Raw genomic sequence first — 13879 nt, 5'->3', positions numbered from 1 at the left:
CATCAGAACAACTTGAAACAGCTTAACCGAATTATTCCCTTTACTAAGTCATATATATTTATAACTAGACATATATAAATAGTAAATCCGGCATCCTAGGTTAAAACAACTTTTAATGATACCAAGCACTGCAATTCCTTTGAAGACAAGTATTATAAATAATTGTAACATGGTATTTTCATTGCAATTTAGACACATGAACCCTATAGAATGAGTACCTTTGTCTAAGTTTTACACATGTGAATCCAGTAACACAGAGCTTTTATGTAAGTTTTAGTGGGACAATATATTCTTCCATATTCTTTACAAAAATAAGAGATCTTTTTGCAATCACCCAGGCTGTTGTATTTTTTCCCACGTTCTCTTTCATTCAGATTTTTATACTGTTCTGTAAAGACGCTTTTTCATGAAGGTTCCTTCTAGTCTCTGCCTTTTTATTCTGTGTTTTCCTTGGCTGGATTAAAAACTCACTGGATTGCCTAGCATAGAGACTGGTGGTGAATGGAGTTACACCCAGTTGGTGGCCAGTCTCCAATGGTGTTCTGCAGGGCTCAGTATTGAGGCCAATCCTGGTTAATACCTTTATTGATGATCTGGGTGAAGGAATCAAGTGCAGCTTCAGTAAGTTTGCGGATAACACCAAGTTGGACAGGACCATTGATCTGCTGGGGGGTAGGAAGGTTCTGCAAAGGGATCTCAGTAGTCTGTATTGATGGGCCGAGGCCAGTTGTATGAGGTTCAATAGCGCAAAGTGTTGGGTCCTGCACTTGGGTCACAACAACCCCAAGCAGTGATACAGGTGGATTGGCTGGAAAGCAGCCCAGCAGAAAAGGACCTGGGTGTGTTGGTTGACAGTCATCTGAACATGAGCCAGCAGTGTGTCCAGGTGGACAAGAAGGCCAATGGCATCCTGGCCTGTATCAGGAACAGTGTGGCCAGCAGAACTAGGACAGTGATTTTCCCTCTGTACTCAACATGGATGAGGCCACACCTTGAGTACTGTGTCCAGTTCTGGGCCCCTCCCTACAAGAAAGACATTGGTGTGCGGAAGAGTGTCCAGAGAAGAGCTGGTGAAAAGTCTAGAGAGTAAGTCATATGAAGAGCAGCTGAGGGAGCTAGGTTTGTTTAGCCTGGAAAAAAAGGAAGCTCAGGGGGCCTTACCGCTCTCTACAACTGCCTGAAAGGAGGTTATAGCCAAGTGGAGGTTGGCGTCTTCTCCCAGACAGCTAGTAGTAGGAAAAGAGGACATAGCCCCAAGCTACACCAAGAGCAGGTTTAGGCTGGACTTTAGGAATAATTTCTTTACTGAAAGGGTGGTTAAGATATTGAATGAACTGCCCAGGGAGGTGATGGAATCACCATCCCTGAAGGTGTTCAAGAAAGGATGGGCCACTGCACTTCGTGCTGTGGTCTAGTTGCAAGGTGGTGTTTGGTCAAAGATTGGACTTGATGATCTTGGAGGTTGCCAACCTAAATGATCCTACAATTCATGAAATCAGTGAGGTGGACTTGGCAAGATATATACAGGCAACACCTAAACATACAAGCCATGCAGCAGAGAATATTCCTCCTCAGGAAATTTGCCATTGGCTGCAAATTATAATGAGAAGGAGAGAGAGAGAAATCTTTCAACATTCTCCAAAAGTTTTTTAGTTTGTTGAAACTTTAAACCCAGATTGCTAAATGCATAATTTCTCTGAAGACTGTGACTGAAAATTGGGATGGTATATAATTTAAAAAAAAGTAAAACAAAACACCAAATTTAAAGAAATAGGAAGGGTGAAAGTTTGGAAAAGAATGAGTCTGAAAGGACTGAAAGAGAGTATGTGAGGTTGGAAGAAGCTGTGAAATCACAGGAGAAATGCAGAAACCAGAACACAGGACCAAATGTACCCAGGGGCACATGAAAGTATAAATAAATCACAGAAATGTGACATCAATAAGAATATGTAATTTAAGACAGAGTGTCATGAGAATGTCTGAAGATAAAATAATAAAAAATAATAAACAAATAAAGTTTAGTATTGAGAAGGAGTTGAGAAAGGATGAGGGGAGTTAAATGACATCTTATTTCAGTGAAGTAAATAAGTACATAAATAAAAATAGTAGAAATGGTCAGAAACAGGAATAGCACAGTGACAGAAAAGCTCATTTAAGAAAATCTGTGGAAAATAAAAAGAAATAGAAAATAAATTGGTATACTAATAAAGGTCTTTAATCTTCATTTTTCCCACTTCTCATAACATTTTTAGCTGTCATAGGAATTTACTCCAGACAATGTCCTTGTTTCTATTAAGTCTGTATTTATAAGAGTCACCCATCAAAGTAAGTAATGTTCTATTTCAGTTACTTATTTACAGCATGGGAAAGATTGGATTTCTTCCATTTATATTAAATAACCAACCAAACAAACAAACCCAAACAAATAAAACCAAACCAACCAACCAACCAAAAATGAAACCAGAAGCCTTGTTCTCTCAGTTGCTTTGGCAGTCTAGGTTATATTGCAGAATTGCAGATAACATTGGTTTAGCATTAGAGTCAATTCCTTATATTGCTAGGCTGCTATGAAGACTGTTGGATTTCAAAATTTGTATATGAGAAAAAGAAAAAGAAAAGCCTTGGGCTGACAGAGACTGGGAAAAAACCTCCATCTAGAGTCCAGACAAGGTTCCATTTATGTCACGGGTTTGGAATGTCCTGCCCAAGCCTGGAGAAACCATGCCCTGATCTCATCAAACCTGTGCAGAAGACCCATTGTACCTTGTCTCTCCCTTTGTGTTCCCCGAATCCTTGCATTTTGTAGACCCAAATACCTGTTCCCCCCTGTAAAATCCCCTAAGATAAAATAGATTTTTCCCCATGAGGTAATTCCTAAGACCCCAAGATTTGTCAATCTGGGTTTTTCCCTGTTACTTCATCCTTGTGGAAACTCCCCAGTTTTAATAGAATGAATTTGCAACCCCCCCTCGATGAATATGTAAACCCCTGTTGAATATGTAAACCATAAACCCTTTAAATATGAACTTGTAAGTCCGATAAAGCATCTCAGCTTCTTGCCTCCTTGGGATCGTCTTAGCTTTACTGACCTCCGCAGAAGACCATTAAATTAATTAGTTGGTATATCCCTCCCTAGCACAGATGCAAATCTGAAAGGTTAGCAACTGAATTCAGTCCCTTTTTTCCCCATTTCAGCCATATCTTTCCTCACTTATATGCCAAATTTAACAGTCTACTTCTTCATTCATGCAAATTTCCTCAGTCTTATGCAGAGCTACCTGAGTATGGTGTAAAACAAAAGGATTCCTAGTCACCATCTACTGCTTAGAAAATTATAGCAACAGCCATAAGTTCTAGGAAACCTGTAACACCTGGAGAAAGTCATACTTCATACTTGAAATCCTCTCCCAGGGAATGGGTCAGTAAAGATGACAGTTGCTGATATGTCCATGGAAGATGAATGAATCATAGATGCTGAAATCTAAGACTGTATCACGGAAAGGGAAAATGAGCTCAGACACATTCACAGAAGCAGAGACCCCCAGTTTCCACCTTCTCTGGAAGTGAGAGGATAAAGAAGGAGTTGGTACAAAAAAACATTAGTCCTGCAGAAACTTTTATATCTGGCCCATCGTGGAAGCTCCTCCAAAATATAGGATAAAAATGCTCATCTAAGAATGAGGATCTTAGAGGCATTATTTTTCTCTTTTCACACCATCAGCTATGCTATCACTCATGCACCATGTTGTTTCCAGCTTCCTTACAGTTTCTTTGTAGTTCATTCCATCTTGGGTTAAGCATCTAACCCTTATCCCTCCCCCTATTATGCATCTCCATTTATGTCCATACATAAGTCCCTTCTACTCTTATCATTATAACACTTGTCATTAAACCCATGCCTGCAGTGTGGATTCATTTTTTCTAAATACATTCCAATTTTTTTACAAGTAAAAGTGGCAGATTCTCAACAGGTTAAGTTTACAGAAGGTAAAGAGCACCTAAGGTAATTTTATTTTCTGTTAGAATGTACATTTATGCTGTGAGAACTGAAGTTATTTGATAAACAAAAAGTTAATTGCCACTGAAGCTATCTCACATCATCTACATACATTTATATTCACAGATCTTCTGATCTTTATTAGATATAAAAAATTAAAATTCTTGACCAATGCATCAGTAATTGTTGGCCTAACAAAGAACCAATATGAAGGAGGAAGAGAAAAAATCTCACTGATGCACAGCATTTTTCAGCAAGTCATTTAATAAGAGTTTTGAGCCATGCAGAATATGAATTTTGGAGTTAAGGCTGATTAATCTTCAGATTATAAGACCCTCTTATAATGTCAATAAATAAGAAACAAATTTCACAAAAGAGAGTGACTAACATTATTTTACTATCACATTGAAATGCAAAGATGCCTAAAAGCATAGCAATAAGGCTGAGATTCTAGTTAGTTATGAAGGCGGTAAAATTAATGTAGATAATGTTTGCCCTTTCAAGCTAAACAATTAAAACAGGCAATGGCATTAGCATTCTTATTAAATTTTTGAATAAGCAAAAATCACCTAAATTCCTGTAGCTACCTGCTCAGAAAATAAATAGTAGTTATAAATACCAGTAAGGAAACTAGAATTTTAAGGCTAATTCTTCAAGATGGATGTTTTTTAGCAGTGTTCTTGAGAAATTCAGGAAAATTAACTAAGAAAGAAGAAGAAATATAGTATATATACTATATAGTATATATACTATATAGTATATAACTTTTCATATTATAAATATTCATAAATATGACTGAGCCCTTGGCAAAATCTAAAAATAATTTTTCATTGAAAAGCAGATTTCTTGTCCTGCAAATACTCACTTTTTGTATCCTGTATGCTTCTACTGTATCTTTTATTTAATGCCTTATGTAAAAAATATAACTATTTATTTATTGTAGGGCTGAATTTTAGACATAAGCAAACAAAAAAAATCCATACTTAAAAGGTTAAAACTAAGCTGGGAAGTTATTGATATGCCATCAGGACTTATACAACTCAAAATTAATAACCTCAGCAGGTTGAAAAGCGACTGAGCAAAAAAGTAGAGTACCTCAGCCTTGTCTGTGTCCCAGGTAACCAGGTCTCATGTTTTCTTCCAAAGAGGGCCCATATTTTCCCAAGTCTTCCCTTTATGACCAACTTACCTGTAGAAGTTTTTCTTGCCTTTGACATGGCTGGCCGGGTTTAATTCTATCAGGACTTTAGCTTTCCTAACCTGATCCCTGACTGCTCAGACAATCTCTCTGTATTCCTCCCAGGCTGCTTGTCCTTGCTTCCACTCTCTATAGGCTTTCGTTTTATGTTTGAGTTTGTCCAGGAGCTCTTTGTTCATCCATGCAGGCCTTCTGGTGTTTTTGCCTGTCTTCCTCTTTTCTGGAATTCATCACTCCTGAGCTTGGAGGAGGTGGTCCTTGAATATTAATAATATTTCTTGGACCCTTTGCCCTTCCAGGGCTTTAGTCAACTGTTCTCTACCAAACAGATCCCAAAGAGGCCAAGGTCTGCTCTCCTGAAGTTGAGGGTAGTGAGCTTGCTGTGCGCACTCCTTGCTTCCCTAAGAATCTTTAACTCCACCATGGCAGCCCAGGCTGGCCTTGAGCTTCACATTTGCTATCAGTCCCTCCTTGTTGGTGAGACTATAGCATGATAACACCTCTTCTTGATAGCTCCTCCATTACTTAGAGGAGCAATTTATCCTCAAACAATCCAGGGTGCTCAAGGAATGCATTATGCCCTGCTGTGTTATCCCTCCAACAGATATCCAAGTGCTTGAAGTCCCCCATAAAGACCAGGGCTTGTGAATGTGAGGCTGCTCCTATCTCTCTGTAGAGGGCTTTATCCACTCTGTATTCCTGGTCAGGTGGCCTGTAGCAGATCCCCACTAAAATGTCACCTGTGCCTGTCCTCCCTTTAATGTTGTCATAAGCTCTTAGTTAGCTCCTCATCCACCCTCAGGCAGAGGTCCATGCACTCCAGCTGGACCTGGTGTTGACAGAGGCCAACACCACCACCTCATCTCCCCTGTCTGCCCTTCCTAAAGAGCCTCTATCCTTCCATTTCAACCCTCCAGTCATAGGAGTCATTCCACCACGTCTCTGTGATGTCAGTAAGATGATAGCCCTGCAGGCATGCATGTCTCTAACTTATCCTGTTTATTTCTCATGCTACATGTGTTCGCATAAAGCAGTTTAAGTTGGGCCCCAATGAAGCAATTTATTGTATGGGGTAGCTGGAATTCCTTTGTGCTGCCCTTCAGGTGCTCTCCTGCTGACCTGTAATCCATCTCCAAGCTCTTTGCATCTTTTTCTGGCCCTGGCATCAAATTGGTAGGAGTGGGCTGGATTGAGATTCCCCTTCCCTGGTAACTTTAGTTTGAAGTTCTCTTCACCAGCTTGGCAAGTCTATAGCTGAAGACGCTCTTTTGAACTCCTTGCTGTGGCACCAGTCCAGTAACCATTTGTTAATTCACCAGATTTAACTGGCCCTGTCAAACCCACTCCCTCTGACCAGGAGGAATGATGCAGACTTTCAGCTTATATATGACACTTTAAAAATTTGGAACACAAAAACATTGCAGAAGAATGAGAACATAAAGCAAACACTCAAAAGAAATACAGAAACTGTGGAGAATATGTTCCAAGGATCTACAAAGTAGAAAAAAAAAAAAAAAAAAAAAAGAGTAAGAAGGTGCTGAGAACTATTCCTGAGAATTACTCTTTTTAAAAACTTAATAACCCGAACTTTTTAGTTTATGCTTCAAAACTGGTGCTAGTAAGTTCTGGCAAACAACATGAAAGATTGTGACTGAACTGCATTACTCCCTCCTCCCCTACCTGATGAGGCAGCATCAATACTTGTAGATGCTTTCCTAGCCTGTTCTTAAGATGATTTGTGATGGAGATGCCACTGCTTCTTCCCCAGGCACTTTCAATGTTTCACTAATATTTCTTTTTCTAATATTTTACTTGCTTTGACTTCGTTGTAACAGAAGTCCATTATTTCCTGTTTCTAGCTACCACAGATGTGGATGATATACCATGTCCTTTACTTTCTCATTTCCAAGGGTGTCCAAATCTCTAATCTCAAACAGCAGTGCACAGAACTTGCTACAGTGTTTGCAGGAATGCCCTGCTGCTCCAGAGCAGACCAAAAGACGATGTACTCAGCAGTAACCATTATTCTGTGCTACATATAGCCCTAATGCACAGTCAAGTCAGAGTGAGAGGAGAGAGCTGCAAAGAGGAGAGAGTATCTTTCTGTTTAGTGTTTCCTAATATAGTGTTTGTGCCTCTTTCAATATTGTTGACATTCATTCTTCTGCTTGTGACATTTTAACTTCTTGGCGTTTTTGTAAAGAACCGTTGCTCAAGCTCTTGCTCCCATTTCTGCATCCGTGCTACTAATTATTCCCGTGTTAAGTCCTTTGCACTTGTCTCTGTAAAAATTCATCCTGGTTTTTCAGGCCATTTCCCAAACTATCTAGACCACTTTCAATTGTAATCTTGTTCTCCCCCACACTTGCAACTTTCTCCAGGTTTATTTCAACTTCAAATTTAGTAAGCATATTTTATATTTCATTTATATTTTACCGTGGCCAGTAACACTAATAAGGAATTCTACATCTCCAGAATGCTGGTTTTCTTAGAGAACGATTTTGACATGCCCTCCTCTTTTGACAGCGAAGCCTATTAACTCTCTGAAAACATCTTTTTCCAACAAGTGTTGCATCTGTGCTATAATGCCATTCAATAGAAAATGTCCTTTCTTTAAAAAAGTCCCGTGAGACACTTTCAGAAGCACTATTTAAGGTCAAGATCTGTGCTACTTGCTCCTTTTCTTCCTCTCCACAAAGCTTTTTAACTGGTAACAAGATGTTCTTGTCAAATCCATGCTGGCAGTTAGTACTTTACAGGTGCTTACAAATATTTTCACTGCTTTATCATATTTCATGGAATGTTAATTTAACAGGGTATTCTGTAGTTCCTTGAGTACCCTTTCTGTCTTACCTCTTTTTCTAATTAGGTTTTTGATTGTTATTTAACAAGAGCAATGAATCTACATGTTTTTAGTTGTTAGACTTTAATTTTCTTGACTTTCTGAAAATAACTACTGCTATGAGACACTCTGAAGATGTGACTGATTAAATACTTTTAAAGTTTTATATTGTGTTTTTGTCCTAGTCTACACAGACTCCTTCTCATTTTACCAGTATTAGGTATGCTAGCTGCTAAACACAGCTGATCTTTTTGGACTTCAGTGATGAAAAGAAAATTAATTCCTTCCACTGAGTTATGGACATATATTTTCCTAGAAAATATTTTCCACAGAATCACAGAATTGTCTGAGCTGGAAGGGACCTGCAAGGATTATCAAGTTCAACACCACCTACCTGAGAGTATCATCCAAATGCTTCTTGAGGTCTGGCAGACTCAGTGCTGTGGCCAGTTCCCTGGGGAGCCTGTTGCAGTACCCAACCATTGCGATTGAAGACACGGACTTCACATGATGGTAAAAGTGAAGACATTTATTATTTATTTCAGCAGGCTTTTTATACCTTTTACACAATAAGCTCCAATTGTGAGTCCTTGCTGCTAGCTACAGTATTATAATATTTTTACCTATTACCAGCATTAGTTCCTTTTGTCCTTTGTTCGATTCCTCTTTCTGCCCTAGGGAACCGCTTCTCCTTACTTTTCCCATGGCTTGCACCCTACCAGGGTAAAAATGTCCATTTCTTGCTGTCTTCCCATATCAGAAACCTCTACACCCAACCACCCTTTGGGTGAAGGACCTTTTTCTAATATCTAGCCTAAACTTCCCCTGACACAACTGCAGGCCATTCCCTCTTTGCTAGCACTGTACAATAATACGTGTGCATTGCAATACAATGTCTTGTATTCCTTGATATATTCTTGCAGGTTGCATCACATTTTATAGTCCAACCTTTCTGAATTTTCCTTTATAAATAAGTATATTATTATTTTATGTTTGGTTGTGGCTTTTTAAATTTGCACTAGAAGCTGTGTATATTTTATTGTTTGTTGTTTTCTTGTTTTATTTTTAATACTGTTTTAGTCAGGTTAAACTACAAGCTTGCAATTTACCAGCGCTGGTCTTCTGCACTTATCCTCACTCATTAAAATAACTTGCTTTCAATTCCTCAAAGGTCTGCCATCTCTTTTTAATTCCTTTTGATCATACCCCAGCCCACATAAATTCCAAGCTCAGTTTTGCACAAATAAAATAAAGTTCTCAAAACTCTTTTAATTATTACTCAGAGAATTTCAGTCTATTTTTCTGTAAGTCTAAATCTCAGACCTCAGCTCTTGTGTTAAGTAATATCCATCTTATACTTATTGTTGACTTTTCTGAAGATGAATAGCATTACAGACCTTTATATCTATAGACCCTTAGAGGCGGCCTGATCTGTCCTGCCACCACTTAGAAACAAGCCTGGCTGGATGCTAATAAAACATAGTTTTTTACAATACTACTCAAGTCACGCAAGTTTTGCTGTTTTGGTAATTAAAACATAATCTTGAACTTGAATCATATTGATTCATAGAAGCAGAAAATAACAGTCAGTTTCTTGAGAGCGACAGGCTTATAGCAGTGACTCTGTTAAGGCCCTGCAAAGCTCACTATACCCTTTATTTCAATTTCTTCACTTTTAACAGAAAAAACTTAGATCATACATTTTTCTTATCAGGTGACTATTATTTTCTGCTAGTAAAATAAAAATGATTCTACAATGTAGATTCTATTAGATTCAGTGTAGATTCTGTTAATTTGTCTAAGTGGCAACATGCAACATGAAACTTGAAGCTAGTAAAGAAATAGGAAAATGCCTAAATTCTTCCATTTTATGGCTCAGTCTGTATACAAAAAAATAACAAAACAAAAATAAAATTAACAAACTAACTAAATAAATAAACAAACCCCTGTAGGTTTACAGACTACTGACATCTCTGTGTGCTACAAATTACAATAAAAATTAAATTACCAGTTTACATGCCAATATTCTCAAGAGAGACCCAGTTTCAAAAAATGTTGGGAGATACAACCCTTTATTATGCAGGTACAATAAGAGTCAAAATATTATCAGCCTTTGAACTGGATAGAGTACACATTGCAGGTCAGAAAGATAATGTATTTCTTCAGGCTCAGTCTTTAGAGGGATCTGGAGATCTGTTGCAAAACAGAACTTGGCAAACACACAGAAGTATAGGAATAATACACAGCACTCTATGTATCCCCTTTGCTTTATTTCCTGCCCTAAATAAATCTTCGCACATTTCTGCTTGGCAGGCAGTTTTAGACCCCAGCCTATCAGACAGTGAAAGCACTTTATAAAACCCCAAAGCAAATTAAAAATAAAAACACAAACCAAAAAAAAACACACAAACCCACCTCACCAGAGGAGAAAACAGAGTAAGAAAGGCTTTTGCATGTGATACATATTCAGTACTCTCCACACTCCTTTCTAGCAGGTAACCATACTTTACTTTCTTCAGTTTCAAGTTCTTTACTGCTGCACTCCTGCTTCTTCTGTTGACCATTGTTGACCACCGGGCAATTGAGGTGTTAACACGTTTGTTTTGTTTTTAACACCACTCAGTGAACTTTTCAGTTTCCTTCATTTCTGTGACATCTACAAACAGATCTTTGTCCAGCTCTTAATACCTTTTGCATCTACTGACACAGTCCTTCTAGCTGCAGCAGCTAGGAAATATGAGACACAGCTCTTCCCATTAGCAGTTTCTCCTGGTCCTTTGACTATTTCTGTTTTTAACTGCTTTACAGATGAGCTTTCCCTTCTAGCCATGTCATATGCATCTAAATAATAAAACCCTGTTTATATGCCTGTTGATGTTGTCATAAACACTATATTTTCCAGAAATAATTTCTTGTCATATTTCTCTTGCTATTGAAATTCCAGACTCTCTGGTTCTAGAAATCATTATCCTTTTTTTAATAAATAAATAAATAAATAAATAGTATCTTACCCTAGAAATAATTAACTTTCATTACTCATGAAATCCTGTTAACTTTCCCCGGAAACCCGCATAGCCTTATGATGATGTAAAAAACAGAAAAGGATATATATATATATAAATAAAATATACACATATATCCCATATACATATAGATATCTCCCATATACATATAAAATCACATATGCGATATGCAATGTATGATTTTTATATATATAAATGCAATATGTTCTAGAAGACATCTGCTAGGATTGAGTTATTCATACAGATAAGTTAATTCACTCTAATGTCAAATAAATGAATAAACAAAGTGAAAGACCTGAACTGCAAAACTATTATGAAAAGTAAATATTTAGCAGCCAAAAAAGGAAGAAAATAAGAAAAAAAATTATCTAAATTTTGACAGCAATTCAGCCTTTAAATTATTGAAATAAAGATAAAAACTATACAAGAAGAAAAGCTGAAAAACATCTCTGTGAATTCCACAAGATGATTGTTTTGGAGACATACCTTAGTTTAAGGGAAACAGATGCTTACATTAATGGCTTTAGATATAGCTTGCCACAAGGTTCGACTATGCCAGCTAATTGAATTATGAGTCATTTCAAGTATATTCAAATAACAGGAAAATGTATTTCCTTGAAATTGTTGAACAAAATCCTAAAAAGTTATATGATGCTGAATTATTCTGCTACTCATGTGACACCACTTCAGTAACTCAAGTTTTATTCCAATTTAGTCATGTGGAATGTTAGAATAACTCCTTATGTACTTGAAAAAAATAATTTAAAAGACCCCTTTATGTACCAGGTCTAAATATTGATGCTACCTTCAATTAATCAACTTTGCATTCTCACCATAAACTAAGAAATAACCTTATCTGCTGGAAGAGAATCATTATCAAAAATAGCATATATTGTCATTTGATCATATGGAACACGGTTGATTTTAAAGAATGATAGAATAAACAGTCTGAATGACTTGCATCATTCCAACTAATAATAGATATCTTTTTAATTGTCAAATAAATTTACTGACTTTTCAGTGATTAACAAGGCTTCCAGGGGAGAAGTGTCAGGGACTAACAAATTCTGTGCTTACATTCTGTGTGCTTTGTGTCCATTTCAGAACAGCTATAACTTAAGCCATTAGCTCTTCAGGTTGTGAAGGAGGGAACAGATAATTTCATAATTAATTATAAGCTCCTATCTAAAGACTCAAGGCCTATTGAATTTGTCAATGCAGAAACACTTAAGAAAGGTAATCTGAAGTAACTTTTAAAGTGGATTAATTAAAATGAATTAAAGTCATGTATTGATCCTTTTATTCAGATTTTCAATGCCTTTAATTCAATGTAGTCCACTTCAGACTTCAAAGTGAATTAAGCTAAATTAAATTAGGGACATTTTTATTCTGAATATGTGTCTACACTGGGATAAATGCATTTTAATATATTTAACATTTAACATGCACAGGACTACAGACACTCTAAAAAAAGCCTACAATGAATTATCTACTTAAAGACAGCTGCCTATGCTCGCATACTTTCTCCATAAAAAATTCAATTTAAGGTAATCTTCTTGCCTTGCAATGAGAAGGGGCAAGCTGGTCATTTGTCACTTATTCATATCTTGTTTTGACATGTTGGGTATGTCCTTCTTATTTCCACACTCAATTGATTTAGACAGGCTTACTTGAGCATCCAAGACAAATACTTTTTGGATGCAATTAAGTCTGAATGAGCTCAATTAGAAACTGACTTCTAAACCCAAAATAATGTTATTTTGGAATTTATATGTGCCTGTGTGTGTGTGTATGTGTGTGCTGCTAATCTTTCTCACATGAACAGTTCATTTTTTAAAAACATCTTAGGAAGACAGTTTTGACGGAAAATTGTTTATCGCTCCTGAGCATGGTAATGCCAATGCTTGTTCTCTTTTCTGAGAATGAAAAGCATATGACGAATGCCGACCTTTGAATTTCGGACAAAGTTTTTATGTAGAGGCAAGAATCTCCTCATTTCTCTAAATGTTATTTTCTCTGTGCGGTTATTTGACGGAAACCTAAGAGTTGAAGTTGTGATTTTTAATAAAAAAACCTAATCTTATCTTGTAAACTAAGTATAAAAATAAAACAGTAGTAATATTTCTTTCAATACTTTCAAAGCATAATGAATTACTGAAATATGATGTTCAAAATACAAGTAAGTTCAAGCTTTAAAACTTTTTTTCCACGTTATTACAAGAAATTTTTTGAAAATAAAAGTAAGACCTAATATAAAGGAGTTAATGTAACAGCCACTGTCATGGCTAACACGTTACATTAGGGATTTTCAGAGTTCAAAGCAAGAGTAGCTGTATCTCAGACTAAAAATACGTCATTCTTATGATTGGTTTTGAATGAGATTTAAAACAAGAACACCTATAATGTGTTTCATAACATAAAGGAGTAGAAGGGTGGTGGGGTGTTGTCCAAATTTTTGCACTCCTGAGATTAAGATCATGTCTGAATGGATCCTTAGTCAAAAGGATTTGAAAATTACACATACAGTTAATTTCTATTGCTACTTTTTCTAAGGGATTATTGCCTTTTTATTTTTTTGGCCCTACGAAGATAGCATGGAATAAAGAAAACAAAATCACATAGGCATAATATCACATGGAAAGGTGGAAGAATTTGTTTTTATTCATAAAAATTCAACAGTGAAAGGTGACAGCGAGACGTGGTCCAAAGGATGAGAAAAATCTATACGGTGAATTTTTGTCTTACATTGGCTATTCAACAGACAGAACCAGAAAGACAGTTCAGTGCTATCTTCTATGCAATTCTATTAGAGACGGATG

General features: G+C 36.7%; 1 long non-coding RNA gene across 1 annotated transcript; it reads right to left on the bottom strand.

The window, feature by feature from the left end:
* Positions 1 to 417: 417 nt before the first annotated feature.
* On the bottom strand, positions 418 to 6049 carry LOC135417560 (uncharacterized). Its single transcript, XR_010432108.1, has 2 exons — positions 5093 to 6049; positions 418 to 3557 (listed from the first exon to the last, which is right to left on the bottom strand). It is a non-coding gene; the product is annotated as an uncharacterized LOC135417560 (long non-coding RNA).
* Positions 6050 to 13879: the final 7830 nt, after the last annotated feature.

The sequence above is a fragment of the Pseudopipra pipra genome, chromosome 1 (assembly GCF_036250125.1).
Source record: "Pseudopipra pipra isolate bDixPip1 chromosome 1, bDixPip1.hap1, whole genome shotgun sequence".
Lineage (NCBI taxonomy): Eukaryota > Metazoa > Chordata > Aves > Passeriformes > Pipridae > Pseudopipra > Pseudopipra pipra.
The sequence above is the reverse complement of the archived record's forward strand: the minus strand, read 5'-3'. Positions and strand labels throughout refer to the sequence as shown.